The sequence below is a fragment of the Schistocerca americana genome, chromosome 8 (assembly GCF_021461395.2).
Source record: "Schistocerca americana isolate TAMUIC-IGC-003095 chromosome 8, iqSchAmer2.1, whole genome shotgun sequence".
Taxonomy (NCBI): Eukaryota; Metazoa; Arthropoda; class Insecta; order Orthoptera; family Acrididae; genus Schistocerca; species Schistocerca americana.
The window spans coordinates 513684045-513707682 of record NC_060126.1 but is presented as its reverse complement, the minus strand read 5'-3'; the positions used below and the strand labels follow the sequence as shown (position 1 = coordinate 513707682).

Here is a 23638-nt window from a genome sequence, read left to right as displayed (position 1 = left end):
TATGGCATAATGTTCTAAGGCAGTACAGCCAACTTGAGTGAAGGATTTATTGTAAAGGAGTGTGCGTTACAAATCTTATTTAAGTTGATAACTGAACAAGGTGCAGCAACCTAGGGGTTCTTACTCTGTTTTGCCGCTGTGTATACTTTTTAATTGTATTTGCTAACAAGATTGAACTTGAAATGGACTCTTTAATTCATAATCACAGTATAAAACAAACAAACACCATCTGAACAGGCCTCAGAGGCCCAACAGTACTAGCCGGTCGCCATGTCATCCTCAGCCCTTAGGTGTTACCGGGTGCGGATCAGGAAGGGCATATGGTCATCAGCACACCACTCTCTTGGCCGTTGTCAGTTTTTGTGACAGGTGCCGCTACTTGTCAGTCGAGTAGCTCTTCAGTTGGCCTCACAAGGGCTGACTGCACCACACTTGCCAGCAGCACTCAGCAGACCCGTACGGTGATGCATCCGAGGGCTCGCCAAGCCCGACAGCAGTTAACTTCGGTGAGGAACCAGTGTGACCACCTCGGCAAGGCTGTTGGCTCATAATCACGGTACTAGAAGTAAAAATAATTTTGTGCCAACTACACATCCAGCTCTGGGTTTCAGAATAGAGTTTTATAGTTTGGTGCGGAAGTCCACAATAGGCTGCCAGTAGACATCCAGTCAAACACCGAACGAACCCCAGGTATTCGAAACCAAACGAAAGGTATGTCTCATTAGCCACAATTTATCAGACTGTTCGAATTCAGGGTGCAGTGTGCAGATGAGTCTAATAGCTGTGTCAGATAGATCTTGACTCCAGTAAACAGACAATCAGATTATCAGAGGAGCACTTTTATTGACCCATAACATCACAATATGGTACAGTACAACTTTAGTTTTCAACTGAAAATACTATCTGAAATATTACTCCATATTCCAGTAACAAAACAAAAAGAAAATGTTCACATACTAAAAAATTTTAATTGGAATGTAATGTACAGTAGTGTCTGTATTGTAAAATACGTCTGTATTGTACAGTAAGATATTGTTACTGTGAGTAAAAATTTAACATCTGTACATACTTTATTACAGTACTGCATTGACACACAACTGATTTGCACTTAATTGTTAAAACCCAAGAAATCACACGGTAAAAAAATGTTCTGTTCTTAAGCAGAACGACAAAAGACTGGGATGTTCATTAGATTACCAGATGACAACCTAGATTTTTTGCGACATTCCAGCATTACCTAATGTCTGTTGTGGTAAACGTAGATATTTGTTCAATGTATTGAAGGGCTATATCAAATGCATTTTTAGCATCTACATGTGATACTCAAGCCATATGTTCATTGTATTTTGTTGTTTTCATCTTCTTTCTCATTCACATTGGTTGTTCGAGTTACAGCATCAGTGAGTTTGTCGTCAGTTAATTCTGCTTCCATTGTGCAGCCAGTGTGAGTTGTGCTGATCCACTCACTCGTGTCACTGGGCTCAATTTCCAATCGCTTACAATGAGTCATGGACGAAAAGTCCACTCCTGACTGTAGCAGCGGCCTGTGCATGTAAGCGAACATCAGAAATGGTGTGGTCAGACTAAGTGGAGAGTCGGATCATCCGAGGCCGGATTCATGAGATTCTACTGTAAATGCTTTGTTTGAAGTGCGTGCTGGGTGAAAACGGCAGCTGACTAGTACAGGAAAAAAAGCAAGCAGTTATTTTTCTTCTAATATATAATGGGGCAATCAAATTAAGACAGATTACATAACAGGCAAGCATAGACATTGGTAACACAGGTACGTGTGTGTCTAGAAGTGTTCTCTATTGGAAATTGGGAAAGAACAGCACAAATATTCTGTTGTGTCATTGTCTGTCAAATGTGCTCGATGTGAGGTCAGTGAGTCATGTGTTCAGGGAAAGGGGAACAGCGAGGTGTAGTGCAGTTTTTGATTATGCAAGGAGTGTCGGGAAGTGAAATTCGTGCCCGAATGTCTGCCGTATACGGCGAACTCAGTATGTCGCATGTGCACGTGTTAGCATTGAATAATCAATTTTGAGGTGGTCGGGCATCACTGAAAGACAGCAGTAAGCCAGGTCAGGTTCATCATGTCATTACAGCAGTGGGTGTTGCCATCACAAATGATCGACTGCAGACTATGGAAGACACTCAGCTCATGTTTGGCACCAGTCACGGTACTGCTCGTGCCATCGTGCCAGAGCATCTGAAGTTCTGGAAAATCTTTGCACTGTGAGTTCCCCACTACTTGATGGAGGAGCAGAAGTCTAACATAATGTCAACATCACTGCAGCATCTGAAATGGTATCACGATGAAGTCCATCATTTCACATCCCGTATTGCTGTGGAAGATGAAACGTGGGGTCACCATTCTGAGCCAGAAAGCAACTTTCAGCAATGGAAGCACACAGATTTGCCCCCCACCGAAAAAGGCCAAAGCTGTGCACGCCATCTCTGAGAAAGTCATGATTACCTTTTTCTTTGACCGCAAGGCCCCATTGCTTACTGACTTTCTGCTTATTGACTTTGACACTGTGCCGCGATTAACATACATTGGTATGTGGACTCATTGAAAAAATTGAAATGCACCATCAAGTCCAAACACCGAAGAATGCTGATTGACAGCGCCATTCTGTTGTAGAATAATGTCCATCCACATCTTGCAGAGGTTGTTTTGTCTGTAGTGCATAAATTTCACTGGGAATCCCTTATACATCCTCCTTACAGTCTCAATCTCCGCAGTCCTGAAAAAGAAATTTGTGGCTGTCAATTTGTTTTGGACGAAAAGCTGCACGCCAGGTACACTCACGGTTCTGAAAGCAATCGCTAACATTTTTCGATGAAAGCATTGACCTGCTTATCTCACAGTGGCATAAATGAATAAACATTTATGTTGGTTACTTTTTATATAATAAACAGTTTACTTACTTTTTCCATCAGTCTTGTTTTCATTTGATTGCCCCTTAAACATATGCGAAGTAATCAAGAAAGAATGTTGACAATTTTTTGTGTTAGTAGGTTAGCAATGATCATAATTCTTCACTAGCATACCGTAAAGAAGCAACAGCTCCCAGTTGCTGATGCACAACTTGACTCATTCTGTGTTCCCCAAGGCTCCCTCAGGTAAAGACTGACAGAACACGATGTGTGGACGACCGAACGTAATCTGGCCTAAGTTTTCCCCACAGTACTGTTAGGGTTTCATGGTTAACGTTACAACGCTAGATCTAACGGTCCTCCTGGATGTTTCCCATGAAACTACTGAAAAGGCTGCAATCCCACTTCAGGGACCATATATTTGTCTGGCCTCTCCACAGATAACCCTCCAATATGGTTCCATCAGCTGCCTGCATCACTGATGCATGTAAGTCGTCTCACCACATTGTGAGGTCCACACTTTGAAGATGTGTGTATCAGAAAGCCAAAATACAATTAAGCTGCTAGAAGACTGCAGCAACTTCAAAGACGGCAGGTGTTCACAGGTGAGAGTATTACAGAAGTCACAGTTGCAAAATACTCTCTCACATTATTTACAGGCGAATTGGAAAAACAGGTAGAAGCTGACCGCAGCATTGATGAGTCTCAGATGTGGAGAAGGGTAGGAAGGTATACACGTAACAGTATTGACCCTATGTCTTAAAATACAGACTGAAGAAAGGCAAACCCATGTTCACACCATCAACAGAACAGGCTCTGCTAATGGTATACTATGCCTTCCACATTGCTAGCAATGAGCTCTACACAATGCTGGTGCCTACTTTGAAGAACAGTAACAGGTGCAAACATGTAACACTTTTTGTATCTGTTGTGAATAAATAGTTCCCACAATTTAAATTCCAACCCTCGTATGAGGTCAGTGAAACTAGATAACACAGTGAGATAGCTAACATACTCAATGCAGTATAAATGCAATATAAATGCAGTAGAGGATTTAAAACTTGAAAGAAATAGTCTACAAAAGAAGGTTACTAAGTTATCAAAAAAATCAAGCACAACCATATTCTTGAAACCAGTCACAGAGTATGAACTGAGGAAAAATATACAAACACTAAAGTCCAAGAAATCAGCTGGTGATGACAAAATATCAGATCATATAATAAAGCAAGTAAGTCAGCAAATAATCTCACCATTGCTGGACATAGCAAACAGCTCTTTCCGAGACAGAATTTTTCCAGAGAAACAGAAGATTAGCAAGGTGCTACCAGTGTTCAAGAAAAGCGATAAGAATGACCCCCAACTACAGGCCACTTTCACTGATAGCAGGTTTCTCAAAAATTCTGGATATACTTATGTGTGATAGATTATCTGGACAAACACAATGTTCTTACACCAACACAGCATGGTTTCAGAAAGAGGAAATCTACAGAATCAGCGATTGCCAGTCTGACAGAATATTATTAACATTATTATTATTTACATTTTATGGCCTTCATTGGATCACTCTAGCCAACTTTATACAAAGAATTTTTCAGTTTCCTGTCAGCCCAGTACTACTTCATTCTCTCAGATCTCAGCCTTCTTTCTCCATAGGAAATCACCCTTCCTACTGTCTGTTTGGTGATTCTCGTTTGTAATCTGGTTTGTTTGCCTGTGAGTTTCCTGATTTTGTCAGTTTTGTTTCTTAGGTCTTCCAATGTAATCTTTAGCTCATCCATATCTTCCTTGATTTCTGTAATCCACTTAATGCTACACTTACTATTCCACAGTTTTTCTATTATTCTCCTGATGATCCTGTTCTCTGGTGTTCTGATTAGATGTCCGAAAAATGAAATGTGTTACTTCCTGATTGTACTCATTACTGGTTCTATTTCCTTGTAGACTGTTTCATTTGTAGCTACTCTCCAGTGTCCATCTTTCTGGTACAATTTGTTGATGCACGTTCTGATGAGTCTTCTCTCTATTTCGAGTATTTTGTCTATTTGTGCAGTGTTAGTTGTTTTGAAGATGGTTTCACTTGCGTACGCTATTTCTGGTTGAGTGACTGTTTTGTAGTGTTTTAATTTTGTTGCTATTGACAGGCTCTTTTTGTTGTAGGTGTTCTTAGTGATACATTATGCTCTAATCAATTTGTTTATTCTGTTATGCCATGTTGGCTTTTCATTGAGGTTATATGTTATGATTTCTCCCAGATATTTAAATTTATCTACAATTTTGTTTATGAGTGGTGGGTCAGTTAACATGATGACTGTTTTTTCAAAGGATATTCCAAGACCAATTTTCTGTGGTGTTTCCTGTAGTGAGATAATTTGTTGTTTGGTTTCCTGAATACTGACGGACAAGAGAGCGAGGTCATCAGCAAACCCTAGACAATTGAAACCTATGTTGTCTTTGGGTCTTCCAATTTGGATGTTCTTTGGGTTAATTTTGTACAATTCCCTCATTCTGTATTCTAAAGAACAGTTGAACAGCAGGAGTGCCAAGCAATCTCCTTGTCTTAAACCTGTTTTTATGATGATTGACTCAGAGAGTTCCCCCCTGAACTTGACTTTTGGTACAGTGTTGGTTAAGGTGAGTTCTGTCAATTTGATTAATTTTGTATGGAGCCCAAAATTTCTTAAGATATTCAACATTGAAGGTCTATGGATACAGTCATATGCTTTTTTAAAGTCCACGAAGGTTATTACAGAATATACTATACAGTCTTTAGATGAAAAACAAGTTGTATCTGCAATGTTACTGGATCTCTCCAAAGCATTTGACACTATTGACCCTGATATACTGATAAGGAAACTGGAAAACTATCTGAGGGCAAGCAGGTGAGTGGAGAGAATTATACTTATGCAACAGGAAACAACATGTATCAACAGGGAATGCTTATCAGTCAGAAACCAAAGCCATCAAATGTGGAATGTCACAGGGATCTGTAATGGGGCCATTGCTATTTAATCTGTTTGTTAATGACATCGGTCTTGAAAAGAAGGATGGTACAGCTTGAGTGATGAGCATACACATCTGCAAACACCACAGCTCAACAGCTCCTTGAAAATGGACCTGTTATAAACCTAAAAATGACTATGTGTGCAGTGTACAGAACTGAAGAGAAGGCTGTGCACATGAGTTTAGAAGCTGGAAGAAACAAGACTGGAAGAAGTAGAATCCACTAGATTCTTAGGTGTTACTGTGGATAATGAGCTGAAATGAAAGGAGCATATTAATTCTGTCTGTAAGAAACTCAGCTCCATCATATTGTAATGAAGCAGCTATCACAGTATGCAGACAAATAGCTTCTGTGCACAGTATATACCACGGACTCTTCGAATCTACCTTCAGTATGGAGTGACAGTGTGGAGAAACACAAACATTCAAGAAATAAAAAGGGTGTTCACATTACAAAAGAAGCAATCAGGATCATGTTAAGAAGAAAGACTTCTGAAATATGCAGAAACTGCTTCAAAAGACTGGACATCTTAACTTTTACATCCTTGAATATAATAGAGGGAAACATTCCACGTGGGAAAAATATATCAAAAAACAAAGATGATGTGACTTACCAAACGAAAGTGCTGGCAGGTCGATAGACACACAAACAAACACAAACATACACACAAAATTCAAGCTATCGCAACCAACGGTTGCTTAGTCAGGAAAGAGGGAAGGAGAGGGAAAGACGAAAGGATGTGGGTTTTAAGGGAGAGGGTAAGGAGTCATTCCAATCCCAGGAGCGGAAAGACTTACCTTAGGGGAAAAAAAGGACTGGTATGCACTCGCACACACACACATATCCATCCGCACATACACAGACACAAGCAGACATTATTTCAAATTTATTTTCATAATTTTTTCAAAATGTCTGCTTGTGTCTGTGTATGTGCGGATGGATATGTGTATGTGTGCGAGTGTATACCTGTCCTTTTTCCCCCCTAAGGTAAGTCTTTCTGCTCCCGGGATTGGAATGACTCCTTACCCTCTCCCTTAAAACCCACATCCTTTCGTCTTTCCCTCTCCTTCCCTCTTTTCTGACAAAGCAACCATTGGTTGCGATAGCTTGAATTTTGTGTGTATGTTTGTGTTTTTTTGTGTGTCTATCGACCTGCCAGCACTTTCGTTTGGTAAGTCACATCATCCTTGTTTTTAGATATACTTTTACATCCTTGTACGCATACAGTGTAAAACTATAATATATGTCACAAAAGATAGTGCAGAGTGGACTACAAGTGCTAGTGTACACATTCACAACACACAAAGGAAGAATGACATACGAAGCACACACCACCAACAGAAAATGCTTCAAAAAGATCCCCTGTATTCAGGTATCGAATTACTATGAAGTACGCGTAAAAAACTGCACATCAATGTATGAAGAACCTCAAAGAATATCTGGTGGAAAAGGAATTTTACAGTCCTGAAGAGTATTTAACATATTAAATTTGTAAGTATTGTTACTTATAATCATTGATGTTAGAATGTAAGAAAAATGGTTAGGAAGTATGTGATAATGAGTGTTTTCTATATTTGACGTGTTATTTTACATGTACATTCACTGTACGCCATGTAATCCTACAAGATCCAATAAAATTCAATTCAAGCAGCCATCTCAGTTCTAGGCAGAGATCTGAATTTCATTACTACTTCTAAGAGAATTGCCATTCAAGAAGCTATCAGTGCTATTGAAGCATCCTCATTTTCTCTTCCAAAGGATCAGACCAAATAAGTGAGGACAGACACACTTGCAGATATACTGCGCGCTGAACAGAAGGGGCTGCTCACTAAATTCCAAAATCCGATCTTCACCGAGGATGTAGAGCGTATATTATTACCACCAACTTTTCAAATCGCACAATGATCACTATTCAAAGATAAGGGAAATAAGAGCTCATACTGAGGCGTTCAGACAGTCGTTTCGCGATCTGCCAGTGGAACAGAGGGGTTGGCGGAATATGACTTCGGCGTGAATTGTGCCCTCTGCCACACACCACTTGGTGGCTAGCAGAGTATAGATGTAGATGTAGATGTGTTGAGAATTCTACGGAAATTGAAACCACACAAAAGCAACACATTGGCACAGGAAAGGGAAGTTCTCAATGACCTCATGAGAAACGAAAGCACTGTAGTGACAAAAGCAGATGAGGGGAACGCTACAGTTGTTATAGACACTTTGGAATACCAAAAGAAATTGAACAACTATTAGCTGACCTTGTGTATTGCAAGTTAAAAAGCAACCTGATGAACAGAATTGTTCGTAAGGTGAAAAATCTGTTATCAAATAGCTCTATTATCACCCAGAATGTATGACCTAACCGAGATACACAATGATTTGTGTCCTTTGAGACCAATAGTGAGTAGATTAACTTGCCAACTTACTTTTTAGCAAGTTATTGATCTGGAAAAACTGAGACATCTAGCTGGAAAAACAAATACTTTTGTCAAAGGTTCAAAACATATTTTAGAAATTACATTCAAGGTGAAGACTTCTGCAAGTGACATCCTTGTAAGCTTCATTGTGAAATCTTTGTTTACTAACAACGCAGTATCAGGTATAAAGAATGGCAACTTAACCAAATTATGTCTTTGCTGGAGTTGTTTCAAATGTAGAGGTGAATTTTATGAACAGTATGACAGTATTGTTATGGGCTCACCCTTGTCTCCAGTAGCAGCTGACATTTTGATGGTACATTTTGAGCAACAGGTATTAAGTGATGCTGCTTCAAAGCCTTCCTGTTGGCTCCGCTATGGGGATGACACATTTGTTATATGTAGGAAAAGACAGATTGCCACTTACCATTAAGGCGACATGTCAATTTGCAGACAGGCACAATTAAAAGAAACTTACATATAGCTTTTGGGCACAGCCTTCATCAGTAAAAGAGACACACACACACACACACACACACACACACACACACACACACACACACCATTCACATACACATGCAAACACACCTCACGCAGACACGACTGCCAACTCCAGAATCTTGGGCCGGAATGAAACATCACGTGGGATGCAAGTAGCAATCTGGAGGGGGCAGGGAAGTGGAAGGGATGGTGTACAGGTGGGGAGAGAGAAGAATGCTGTCTGGTGGAGTGTGCAGGGACTAGAATGTCAACAGGTACAGTGTCAAGAGGTTCTGGGCCAGGGGGGTGAAGAAAAAAGCTCCTCTCCTTTTTGCCCCCCTTTTTTGTCGATATTCCTACCTGGAGTTTCCATTGTTTGACATTTTGGAGTTTCCATTGTTTGACATTTGTTATATGTCCACACAGCAAAGAAGAGTTTCATATGCTACACAATTTCTTGAATGAGGTTAACCCAAAAACAACTTCACCTTGGAGGCAGAGAGTGAGGTCAGTCTCCCAATTTTAGATGTGTTGGTATACAGAAGATCCGACAACACTAAGATACGGAGTGTATACGAAGCCTGTAAACACGAATAGGTATTTAGGTGCCAGTTCACACCACCACCCAGCCCAGCAGCAAAAGCAAGCAGTGTTCAACACACTGTATTAACGTTCCTCCTGTGTTGACGACGACAACCGCCAGGAATCGGAGTTGTGTTGCTTACGATAATGAAGGCCAATGACTATGATAGTTTTTCCACAGACAGGGCTTTTGAATGGAATATTAATTATGCTAATAGGAATGATGAGGAACTACCTTCTCGCTCTATTATGATACCATTTGTTTCGTGGTTCACTGACAGCCTAAGCAGAATTCTACAAAAAAGATGGGATACAGGCCTTTTTCTTGAGTCAAAGCGTAAAGACTTTTTCTGAGTGAAAACAGATGCAATGAAATAACCTGTAGCTGCAGCAAAGTGTATATACACAAAACAGGCAAGACTGTTAAATAAAGTATTAAGGAATATGAAGGAAATAAGCAGTAGACCAGCTTTGCTGTTTGACCAGCAATATAACTGTCAGTGGCTAAAGTAAAATCAAACAATGGACACTCCAGTCTGGAATTTCAGAAATGTAAGGAAATGATAGACTGATACTTACCGTAAAGCTGACACATTAAGTTGCAGACGGAATTAAAAGACACACGTTGAACATAAATTGTAGTGATAGGAACTCTTGTCTGAGAGAATTTCTCTCGAGTGTAGCCTTGTATATCAGTGGAACTGTATGATATACTGTACAGACAAGAAGGGAATAGAAGCTTTTGAAATGTTATACTGTGGAAGAGAGCTGAAGATTGAGTGGATGTATCAGATAACTAGTGAGGAGGTGCTGAATCAAATCAGGAAGAAAATAAATTTGCAACAGAACTAGAGTAAAATGGGAAATAGGTCGAGAGGACACATTCTGAGGTATCAGGGAATCATTGGTTTAGTAATGGGAGGAAGTGTTGGGGATAAACATTGCAGAGGGGCAACAAGGCTCGACAGCTGTAAATGGGTTCAAGTGGTTAGTTGTGCAGAGATGGAGAGAGTTACTAGGGATAGACTGGCAGGGAGAGCTGCACTGAACCAGTCTTTGGACTGAGGACCACAAAACTATTAATGTGTTAGTATACTGAAGATGTCAGTGGTACATCTTCATTAGACATCATCAGGATAATGAGGAATTCACCATTAATAGATGATTCAAGCAAGGAGTTCAATATCAGCATAAATAACACCAGCTGTTCTACAGAAAGTTTTAAAAACAATGAAGAAGAAATATGTGCAAGTGGAACATATCTCAACCACATCCAATTTCATGATGATATTGTATTGTTCCCCCCCCCCCCCCCCCCCTTCATGAACCATGGACCTTGCCGTTGGTGGGGAGGCTTGCGTGCCTCAACGATACAGATAGCCGTACCGTATGTGCAACCACAACGGAGGGGTATCTGTTGAGAGGCCAGACAAACGTGTGGTTCCTGAAGAGGGGTGGCAGCCTTTTCAGTAGTTGCAGGGGCAACAGTCTGGATGATTGACTGACCTGGCCTTGTAACACTAACCAAAATGGCCTTGCTGTTCTGGTACTGCGAACAGCTAAAAGCAAAGGGAAACTACAGCCGTAATGTTTCCCGAGGGCATGCAGCTTTACTGTATGATTAAATGATGATGGCGTCCTCTTGGGTAAAATATTCTGGAGGTAAAATAGTCCCCCATTCGGATCTCCGGGCGGGGACTACTCAGGACATTGTTATCAGGAGAAAGAAAACTGGCGTTCTATGGATTGGAGTGTGAAATGTCAGCTAGTACAAACAGGATAGTGAACGCATTTTTGTGGCCAAGATAGATACAAAGCCCACGCCTACCACAGTAGTACAAGTTTATATGCCAACTAGCTATGCAGATGATGAAGAAATTGATGAAATGTATGATGAGATAAAAGAAATTATTCAGGTAGTGAAGGGAGACGAAAATTTAACAGTCATGGGTGACTGGAATTCGACAGTAGGAAAAGGAAGAGAAGGAAATGTAGTAGGTGAATATGGATTGGGGCTAAGACATGAAAGAGGAAGCCACCTGGTAGAATTTTGCACAGAGCATAACTTAATCATAGCTAACTCTTGGTTCAAGAATCATGAAAGAAGGTTTTATACATGGAAGAACCCTGGAGATACTAGAAGGTATCAGATAGATTATATAATGGTAAGACAGAGATTTAGGAACCAGGTTTTAAATTGTAAGACATTTCCAGGGGCAGATGTGGACTCTGACCACAATCTGTTGGTTATGAACTGTAGATTAAAACTGAAGAAACTGCAAAAAAGTGGGAATTTAAGGAGATGGGACCCGGATAAACTGAAAGAACCAGAGGTTGTACAGTGTTTCAGGGAGATCGTAAGGGAACAATTCACAGGAATGGGGGAAAGAAATACAGTAGAAGAAGAATAGGTAGCTTTGGGGGATGAAATAGTGAAGGCAGCAGAGGATCAAATAGGTAAAAAGACGAGGGCTAGTAGAAATCCTTGGGTAACAGAAGAAATATTGAATTTAATTGATGAAAGGAGAAAATTTAAAAATGCAGTAAATGAAGCAGGCAAAAAGGAATACAAATGTCTCAAAAATGAAATCGACAGGAAGTGCAAAATGGCTAAGCAGGGATGGCTAGAGGACAAATGTAAGGATGTAGAGGCTTATCTCACTAGGGGTAAGATAGATACTGCCTACAGGAAAATTAAAGAGACCTTTGGAGAAAAGAGAACCTTTTGTATTAATATCAAGAGCTCAGATGGAAACGAGAAAATATAAAAATGCAGTAAATGAAGCAGGCAAAAAGGAATACAAATGTCTCAAAAATGAAATCGACAGGAAGTGCAAAATGGCTAAGCAGGGATGGCTAGAGGACAAATGTAAGGATGTAGAGGCTTATCTCACTAGGGGTAAGATAGATACTGCCTACAGGAAAATTAAAGAGACCTTTGGAGAAAAGAGAACCTTTTGTATGAATATCAAGAGCTCAGATGGAAACCCAGTTTTAAGCAAAGAAGGGAAAGCAGAAAGGTGGAAGGAGTACATAGATGGTCTATACAAGGGCAATGTACTTGAGGACAATATTATGGAAATGGAAGAGGACGCAGATGAAGATGAAATGGGAGATATGATACTCCATGAAGAGTTTGACAGAGCACTGAAAGACCTGAGTCGAAACAAGGCCCCAGGAGTAGACAACATTCCATTAGAACTACTGACAGCCTTGGGAGAGGCAGACCTGACAAAACTCTACCGTCTGGTGAGCAGGATGTATGAGACAGGCGAAATACCCTCAGACTTCAAGAAGAATGTAATAATTCCAATCCCAAAGAAAGCAGGTGTTGACAGATGTGAAAATTACCGAACTATCAGTTTAATAAGTTACAGCTGCAAAATACTAACACGAATTCTTTACAGACAAATGGAAAAAGTGGTAGAAGCCGACCTCGGGGAAGATCAGTTTGGATTCCGTAGAAATGTTGGAACACGTGAGGCAATACTGACCCTATGACTTATCTTAGAGGAAAGATTAAGGAAAGGCAAACCTACGTTTCTAGCATTTGTAGATTTAGAGAAAGCTTTTGACAATGTTGATTGGAATACTCTCTTTCAAATTCTGAAGGTGACAGGGGTAAAATACAGGGAGCGAAAGGCTATTTACAATTTGTACAGAAAGCAGATAGCAGTTATAGGAGTCAAGGGATATGAAAGGGAAGCAGTGGTTGGGAAGGGAGTGAGACAGGGTTGTAGCCTATCCCTGATGTTATTGAATCTGTATATTGAGCAAGCAATAAAGGAAACAAAAGAAAAGTTTGGAGTAGGTATTAAAATCCATGGAGAAGAAATAAAAACTTTGAGGTTCGCTGATAACATTGTAATTCTGTCAGAGATAGCAAGGGACTTGGAAGAGCAGTTGAACAGAATGGACAGTGTCTTGAAAGGAGGGTATAAGATGAACATCAACAAAAGCAAAACGAGGATAATGGAATGTAGTCGAATTAAGTCGGGTGATGCTGAGCAAATTAGATTAGGAAATGAGACACTTAAAGTAGAAAGGAGTTTTGCTATTTGGGGAGCAAAATAACTGATGATGGTCGAAGTAGAGAGGATATATAATGTAGACTGGTAATGGCAAGGAAAGCATTTCTGAAGAAGAAAATTTTGTTAACATCCCGTAGAAATGTCAGGAAGTCGTTTCTTAAGTATTTGTATGGAAGTGAAACGTGGATGATAAATAGTCTAGACAAGAAGAGAATAGAAGCTTTCGAAATGTGGTGCCACAGAAGAATGCTGAAGATTAGATGGGTAGATCACATAACTAATGAGGAGGTATTGAATAGAATTGGGGAGAAGAGGAGCTTGTGGCACAACTTGACTAGAAGAAGGGATCGGTTGGTAGGACATGTTCTGAGACATCGAGGGATCACCAATTTAGTGGTTCAAATGTTCAAATATCTCTGAGCACTATGGGACTTAACAACCAATTTAGTATTGGAGGGCAGTGTGGAGGGTAAAAATCAAGAGGGAGACCAAGAAATGAATACACTAAGCAGATTGAGGAGGATGTAGGCTGCAGTAGGTACTGGGAGATGAAGAAGCTTGCACAGGATAGAGTAGCATGGAGAGCTGCATCAAACCAGTCTCAGGACTGAAGACCACAACAACAACAACAACAACAATATTGTATGGTTTGACTCCAGTATGAGTAATGTGAATAACATGTGGAGAAACATAACTTAGCAAGTCTAATATGCTTAAAAATGTATTACATGAAGACTAAAATAATGCACAGCTAACTCACTGGAAATACCAATGTTGTCCTTTGGACTAGTTTTAGACAATGACAAGGTTGACTGGATGGAGGTTGGGGAGGAGGGGGGGGGGGGGGGGGGTGAAACAGAAGAGTAAAAATGCCCTGGTGTGCTTTTGGTAAATTAAACAGGATTCCAAGGCAGCTTTTGATTCATCTAAAATGGGAAGTTTACAGCCAGTTCCAACAGTTTTATGGTAATGAGACAGGGACTTTTGATGTGAAAACCATTCAAAATCTGAATGTTGCTCATCAGGCAATGGGGAAATACCTGTTGAGAATTTGTACGAGAGAAGAAAAATAAATAAATGGGGCACCAAACAAACTGTGGGAGAAGACATAACTATGACTCTATTGAAAATCAAATGGAGTCAGCTGAGACATGTAAACAGACTGGGCGCTACGACTCCAGATGATTACGACCCAATATAAGGAATGTGGACAGAGATGACAGGAAATAAAGTATTTTAACTTCACATTTATTGTAAGAAAAGTTCTGGCAGAATGTAAATACTACTGATTTAGGAATAAAGGACATGACTCACCGAACAGTAGAAGCGTCAAATGTGAACTCGAGTTCTTTATAAAGAATTCATCTGAAAGCTAGCAAAGTTTTCATTCCTTTTTTTGTGCCTATCAATGACTCAGTGCTCCTACTGACTATACATTTCACACAAGAATTCAATTCAAACTTTGAATAATTTGTATCCTTGGACATAGGGCCCAATAATACAAAATATCTCATTTTACTTGAGTTGTCATATTAAATGTTATACGAATTTAAACATGCTAACAAGTCAACACTGAGCATTTCAAAAATAATTAAATCACATTTGGGGGAGATACCAATGAGAAAAAATACTGTAAGCGACCACACTTTCCATTCAATGAATTATTTATCTTACTGGAATGACAGAGAAAATAAAATTTGTCTTGTGATTCAGCACAGCATACAGCAACCATTTGCACTCTGTGCTATTGTTTTTATCTTCATACTGACCAACTAGGACAATTTAACTACTTCAGTTTGTCTTCTTTCTTTGCTGTTGTTTCCTGCTTTTCCAGTACTCCTTCATTTTCCTCTCATGTTGTCTTTTCCTTCTTCTGTCCACATTGTTCTCATTCAATCTCTCTTCTGCCTTGAAAGCCTTCTAAATTAAATATTTTATTCATAAAAAGATTTCTTTTTGTTATTTCCAATTCTTAGAGATTGTTTCTTTCAGGTACTTATCCTGTTTCTATAATCTACACTATTTTCAGTTTATTTTTCCAGGAATCTACCAATATCCTTTCTTTCAGGAGTGCTAGTTCTGCAAGGTTCGCAGGAGAGCTTCTGTAAAGTTTGGAAAGTAGGAGACGAGGTAGTGGCAGAAGTAAAGTTGTGAGGACAGGGTGTGAGTTGTGCTTGGGTAGCTCAGTTGGTAGAGCACTTGCCCGCGAAAGGCAAAGGTCTCAAGTTCAAGTCTCGGTCCGGCACACAGTTTTAATCTGCCAGGAAGTTTCATATCAGCGCACACTCCGCTGCAGAGTGAAAATCTCATTCTGGAATTTTCATCATGGTCGGTACACCTGATAGAATTACACTTCTACTTGCTTACAAGCATGTCCCAGTTCTTTCTTTTACCATCTGTGCACAACCGCATTCTACAAAAAACTCTCTCTAACTAAAGTAAAACAAAGAATATCACAACTTGTTGATGCAAAACACCAACAATGCATATTTATTACATGCTTAATATTTACCAAGGGAATAATGTTCATGTAATAAACAAATTTTATAGATATAAAACAGTTATATATTCTCATTCATAATATTGTGATGAAGTTTTGGTGTCTAAATAAAGTTAAATGTTTAAATATCTGCCAGTTACTGATGTGAGAAACATCTGGAATAGTATAGGATAATTAATGTTCTCAAAAGTCAGAAAATGAAAGAATTAGGTTTCCAAAACATTACAGAAGTAACATATAAAGGAAGAAATAAATTTCAGATACACATCTCCAAATAAAAAATATATCCCTAAAGCTCTCTTCATGAACATTAGATATGCCGTTTCCGAAGAAACATAGTTAAAAAATCAATGGTATTGGAGGGTTCATTAATGAGAGGATGCATTGTCATCTACTGTTCAACAGAAGACCCTAAGGTACAGATTTGTTATATAATTCATCTTTCAATTGTCTCTAGTCTGTCCAGTTTATGTTTCTTATTTAAGAATTCAAATGTTAGCCAGGTACATGTTCGAGAGATCATTTGAACAATTCTTTTATTGAAATTATGTGGAACAAGTCACTTCATTGGTTATGTATACATGATAAGTGTCAATATTAATGAACATATTCCTTGTTAGACCTATTCATGCAACTGCACTTACAAGCGATGGTCCCCCAGACCACCATTTTTTAAACATAAATTTGTCCATGGATTGGAAGGTTAGATTTAAAACTTGTTTTCCTACCTGGCAATCAAATATTTTTGCTCATATATATCGTTCTCCTTTCTGAGCCTCTGACAGCTTTAGTAACTGGTGATTAAGGTCATTTTTCCTCTAGTGTTGTGGGTACGGACATCACCATTCTTCTCAAATTGTGATGGATTATCTATGAGACATGTCATTAACGAATATATGTACTGAGACAATGCAGTTAAAATGCCTAACTCCTTGAAGAAGTATCTACATGATGACCAAAGATGAACACTACATATTATTCTTACTGCTCACTTTTGTGTAAGCAATATGATCTTTCTAAGTGTGAGTTACTGAGAACATTATTCTGTAAGGCAGTCTGGTCACCCCACTGTGGTATAGTGTTTTAGTTTCTTTTACTAGATACACATTTCTTGTTGTAGATATTTTTAGTTAAATCATATGCTCTTTTCATTTTATTAACTCTTACATCTATTACAAAATTTTCTAGTCCATTCTGCTGTGTGTTTTCTCCAAGTTGTTTAAATTTACTAACACACTCTGTTTTACCTGTTTGTGTTTATGTGCATTTTGGGACTTACTTTTTTTTTTTTTTTTTTTTTTTTTTTTTGTCAAGGATTTTGTGTTCTTCAGCTGAAATTTTGAGACTGATTCTATTGGCTATTGTTTTCACAAGATTTATTTGAGGAGCTGCTTCTGTCAGGTTTTCTAAAAGTATTGGAAACTTATCTGCAAAAGCCAAGTAGTTTATCTTAATTCCCTTTTCAGAATTATTGGTTCAATTCTGTGACCTTTGAGTTCCTAATTTCATATCCTCACCACTTTTTCTTAAATGCTGCTAAACGGCAAAAATGATAAAGTCACCCTCTTCTCTATCACCAGTTTTTAACATGGCTCACATACTTCTCCCATAAATTTAATTTGACATATTGTATTTGTTAGAGTTTCACTAATTCTTTGCTTTAACACCAAATCCTCTTGTTATTTTATCTACTGCTTCTCTATGTACAGAACAAATGCACTCTTTAAATTAATAAATTATACTATTTTAGGCTTGCTGGTTAACATTCTATGGCGAATTACTGATTTTAAGTTAAAAATCTATCCTGTGCTGGATCTTTCCTATCGAGAATCACCCTGACATTCTCTCAGTTGTTTGTTTAAGTTTCTTCAACTCTGTACACCACTGGCAGAAGTACCACCACCCTGCTCAGAGAAACCCTCAGTTCACTTGTACGTTAAGTTCCCCAATCACACTGTAATCATCAGTGGATACTTTAATCATCCAACAATTAATTGGGAAAATCACAGTTTTGTTAGTGGTGGGCAAAAACTGGTATCAGTGACCATGATGCGGTTGTGACAACAATGATTACCAAAGTACAAAAGACAACTAAAAGAAGCAGAATGATATATAGGTTCAGTAACCTAGATAAAAAATGAGTGATGTTATATCTCTGTGCTTAACTTGAAACTTTCAGCATACATGACAAGCGTAAGAGGAACTCTGGTTCATGTTTAAAAGAATAGTTGACCACACATTGGATGGATATGTACCCAGCAGAACACAACATAATGGGAGGGAACCTCCATGGTGTACAGTCACTGTACATAAACTTCTAAAGAAACAGAGATTACTGCATAATAGGATTAAAACAAAGCATAGGGCTATAGATAGAGAGATGTGGAATGAAATGTGTTTGGCTGTCAAGTGAGCAATGTGTGATATCCAAAGAAATTCTGGCTGTATGTAAAGGCCGTTAGTGGCACCAAAGGTAGCGTCCAGCCCATTGCGAATGAGACAGGAACTGAAATTGAGGGAAGCAGTTCTTTTACAAAAGAAAACCCAGGAGAATTGCCCCAATTTAATCCTTGTACCACTGAAACGATGAATGAAATGAGTATTAGTGTCAATGGTGTTGAGAAAGAACTGCAATTGTCAAAACTGAACAAAGCTCCAGGCACCAGTGGAAACCCTGTCAGATTCTATACTGAATTTGCTGCTGAGTTAGCCCCTCTTCTAGCTATAATCTATCATAGATCCCCCAAACAAAAAACCACACCCAGTTCTTGGAAAAAGGCATAGGCCACACCCATCTACAAGAGGGGTAGTAGTGATCCACAAATATACCCTCCAATATCCTTGACATTAATTTGTTGCAGAATCTTAGAACATATTCTGAGCTCAAACATAATGAGTTATCTTGAATAGAATGACCACCTCATTGCCAGCCAGCATGGATTTCAAAAACAGTGATCATGTGAAACCCAACTCATACTTTTCTCACATGACATACTGAAAGTTTTGGATCAAGGCAACCAGGTATATGCAGTATTTATTGATTTCCAAAAAGCATTTGACTCAGTACCGCACCTACAGTTATTGTCAAAAGTACGATCGTATAGGGTATCAAGTGAAATTTGTGACTGGATTGAGGACATTTTGCTAGGGAGGACACAGGATGTTATCTTGGATGGAAAGTCATCGTCAGATGAAGAAGTAACCTTGGGTGTGCCCCAAGAAAGTGCATTGGCATGTTATCTTGGATGGAAAGTCATCGTCAGATGAAGAAGTAACCTTGGGTGTGCCCCAAGAAAGTGCATTGGGACCACTGCTGTTCTTGTTGTATATTAATGACCTTGCAGACAGTATTAATAGGAAAATCAGGCTTTTTGCAGATGATGCAGTTATCTATAATGAAGTACTGTCTGAGGGAAGCTGCATTAATATTCAGTCAGATCTTGATAAGATTTCGACATGATGCTGAGATTGGCAACTTGCTCTAAATGCTCAGAAATATAAAATTTGCACATCAGAAAATGGCTAACTCATTCATATACACTTCATAGGGATATGAAGTGCAATGATCATGTAGGTTCAGTCACAGGTAAAGCAGGTGGTAGATTTCAGTTTATTGGTAGAATACTACTGGGGAAGAGTAATCAGTCTTCAAAATAGATTGCTTACAAATCATTCATGCGACCCACCCTAGAATCTTGCTCAAGTGTGTGGGACCCGTACCAGACAGGATTAACAGAGGATATTGAACGTATACAGATGAGGACAGCATGAATGGTCAAAGGTTTGTTTAATCCATGGGAGAGTATCTGAGAGATACTGAAGGAACTGAACCTGGAGACTCTTGAAGACAGATGTAAACTATCCTGAGAAAGTCTGTTAACAAAGTTTCAAGAACCAGTTTTAAATTAATACTCTAGGGATATACTACAACCACTTACGCATCACTCATACAGGAATCATGTGGATAAGATTGGAATAATTACTGCACGCACAGAGGCATTCAATCAATCATTATTACCACACTCCATACGTGAACAGAATATGAAAAAACCCTAATGATTGGTACAATGGGGTGTACCCACTGCCATGCACATCACAGTGATTTGGAGAGCATAGATGTAGATGTAATTGTTGACAGTTAGTTAGTCTCCCTTTTTTGATGTAATGGGCAGTTTAATGTTATTTTCCGCTCTTTGGGAACCTGTTCTGTTTGCAAATATTCTCAAAATGCAAGTGTAGATCACTTATAATCTTTAGTCCTATCCATTTCAATAATTCCACTGTAATGGAGTCTTCATCATCAGCAAAAGAATACAACAGAGTAGTACATTTCACCAGTGTGTGAGGGGCTTGGTGTGGGGAAGGGAAGTGCCAATGAGGTGCAAGCTGGTGCTATACAAGACTTACTTCACACCCATACTAATTTATGGCTCAGAGACTTGGACTATGACTAGAAGAGAGGAGAAGAGAGTAGGATACAATCCAGTGAAATGAAGTTTCTGAGAAGTATACTAGGGAGGACAAGGAGAGACAGAGTGAAAAATGAAGATTTTAGGAAGGAAATTGGGGTGGAGAAGTTGACTGAGAAAATTGAAAAGAATAGATTAAAATGGTTTGGGCATGTGAAGAGGATGGGAGAGGGAAGAATACCAGGAAGAATGATGGAGTTCAGGATTGAGGGCAAGAGGCCAAGAAGCAGACTGAGAACAAGATGGATTGATACAATGAAGATGAGTTTAAGGAGGAGAAACCTGCTATGGAATCAAATTGTGGAAGCAGAATGGTGGAAAGAGAGTAAAATGGCGATACCCCAACCCGACGAGATGTTGGATAGAGGCGAAACAAAGACGATGATCACTTACTTTGTTGGTTTTGAGTGTTTTGATGGCTTCTGCTACTATTTGGAGACAGTATTAGGTCCAATACTAATTTCACAAAAATTAAACATGTTCATCAATAAAAATGTGACTGATTGCAGTGTTATCCTTCATAGGTATTTACCTGAAAAGATAGTTCTCAGGCAATCTTGGGAGAAATTTGTATAATTCTGATTCGTATGGCTGGGATCCCATTTAATCAGTGGACTATGGTCATGAGAAGATAGGTACAGTAGATCTGACCATCCAACCCCAGTAGTGAGAACCAACTCTACCGTATAAGAGCTGGCCATTCCATGATCTCAGCAATGCTACATAAATAGCGAATGACCTGATGATGACCAATGCGACAGCTGAAAGTTGAAACAAACACTGGACCTCATTTTGCACAACTGCCAAAAAAGAAAATTCATGGGTACTCGGAAAAACTTTGCAGATGTAACACCTGCACCAATATACTGGCTGGAATCTTTTGTATCGAACTACGAAGGAAAACGGATATCTCAGCTTCTTTTAGCTATTGCCAATTGTCCAGCTTCCTTTCCTGATTATGTGTGTGTGTGTGTGTGTGTGTGTGTGTGTGTGTGAGGGAGAGGGAGGGAGGGAGAGAGAGAGAGAGAGAGAGAGAGAGAGGGAGAGAGAGAGGGGGATGGGGGGGGGGGGGGGGGTACATTACTTCATTTTATCTTGTATCAATTTAATGTATGTATGTGCAAAATTTAATTCTGTAACCCACATGGTCAATAAATAAATGAGTAAAATACAGCAAGCCGTATGTTTTCCGTTGGTCAATTGACCTCAATTTTAATTACAAATTTAGGTGTTTTAAGTCCAGTCTCTTCATGTTGTGGGAAATAATCGATTTATATGACTTTATGGATCTGGCAGATTTGAAATCCTTCATGGCACTTATTTCATCATTTGAGTCATGAAGAAAGAAAGGTCTCTCTGAGGAAAGATTCATTGCAGACTATTTTTTCAAACCCAAAAATACTCATGTATATCATGTCATTCCTGTACAAAGCAGTTAATAAGGAAGGATTAGCTCTTGTTCGATGTTCTACTTTTTACAATTTGTAATCCCTCTATTAGCATAGCACTATCACATTGTTAACTGATAACCAAGGTCTGTGTGGTATCTTCTCCAATACATGACTTCCTCATGACAGAGCCTGTGCCTTACAGTGGATGGTAAACGTTCCAACAAAATTAAAAATTATGTATCATAAAGGAACTGCTATAAGTTTTTAACTCACATGCGAGCAATGCTTTTTATTTCTTTTTCATAGTTGTCAGACAGGATCAGCAGCACACTTAGACTGTTACGTTACCATGCTGTCATCTACATCTGCATGATTACACTGCAGTTCACATTTTAGTGTTTGGCAGAGGTGCTGTGACACCATTGTTGAACCGTGTTTTTACTATACCACTGTCAAATAGCATGTGAAAAAAATGAGTACCTAAATCTTATCTATCAGCTTTGATCTCTCTTAGTTTATTGTGACATTCATTTCTCTCTAGGTAGTGGGAGGTAATAAAACATTTCAGCACTTCGAAGAAGAAAACCGTTGAAAGAAATTTTCTGAGAATATTATGCCACAATGAAAAATGCATTTCTTTGAATCATTGCTATCATAACTTACTTATCCATATTTTGCAACAGTACATAATGAGACACTCTACTTCCACCTCTTCAGATGTCTTCTGTCAATCCAGCCCAATAACGATTTCATACAGCACAACAATATAATGAAACTGACAAGGACTCTGCACACTGTTGGGTAAATTTGTGAAACCAGCATTTGATATAAACAGTGGAAGAATTCTGCTGATTCCATTTTAAATCTCGCGCAAGGAGCAAGATAATAAGATAAGACATATTAGTAATGTGAGAGTATGGTATGGTGAAATATTAGGTTGCACGTGGATGAATACATGTAGCTGTTCTTCCTTGTTGAATATCCAAATGGAAGAGGATGAAGTATTGAATTCCTGCTACTTCTAACAACACAGTCAACTTTATATGGGTTCTAATAACAAAACTGCAAACTTAATGCCTAGTCTGCAATTAAAACTGTCAATGACAATAAATAAACTGCACAGAAGAGAAGAAAACAACCTGGCTGTGTGGTGGCACACAATATTACAGTGTACAGAGACCAAAACAGATAGCCTGAGTCAGTCAGCTGTGGATTTTGTTACTGCTACATGTTCATTTTGTTATGACAAATCAACTGATACAGCTGCAACACTGCACATTTTTTAGCAAGCCCACAGTGTTAGGCAGAATTTTTATTTGTATAAACTACCTTGCTGAGGTTCTTTTTTATTAGCTGTGGGAAATACTTCCGTTTCCTCAGTAATAAATGGGGAAGACCCAACCACGCAAGGAGTGTGGGAAGGAAAAATCAACTCACAGGGAATGGATGAACTTGTAGCAGACATGCTGATCTGGGAAAAGACCCACAGAAAATACAAGGGGTTACTATTTACTGGATATATTTTTTGATAGGGTGACATACAGCAGAAAACAGACATAATTAAGGGAATAAGTGTGGACACTGCAGTAGTAGTTGAAGTATAACGTTTCTGAATACTACAAAGCAAGCACGGCAGAAACAGAAAAATACTTAGTTAAGGTAATCGGAAATACAGGAAAGTATGCACATACACTGTGGTCACAACTGAAGCAGATTATACCAGAATGTGAAGCAAAGCATGTTATAAGAAGCCATAAAGGAACACAAAGGTCAATTCCAAACATTCATGTAGGGAAGGAAGTAACGTAAGGGGTACAGGTAAAGGAGAGCTATTTAATCAGCAATTCAGTATAAAAGTGGCTATGGACAGGAAAGTGAATGGAGAAGTTA

General features: G+C 38.9%; 1 protein-coding gene across 1 annotated transcript in view; it reads right to left on the bottom strand.

Annotated features, from left to right (window-relative positions):
• Window positions 1–1068: 1068 nt before the first annotated feature.
• LOC124544743 (histone deacetylase 3) overlaps window positions 1069–23638 on the bottom strand; it is a 35114-nt gene continuing 12544 nt past the window's right edge. Inside the window, exon 2 of the mRNA XM_047123403.1 lies at window positions 1069–2747. The gene's annotated coding sequence lies outside the window, so the exon portion shown is untranslated. The remainder of the gene's footprint in view (window positions 2748–23638) is intronic.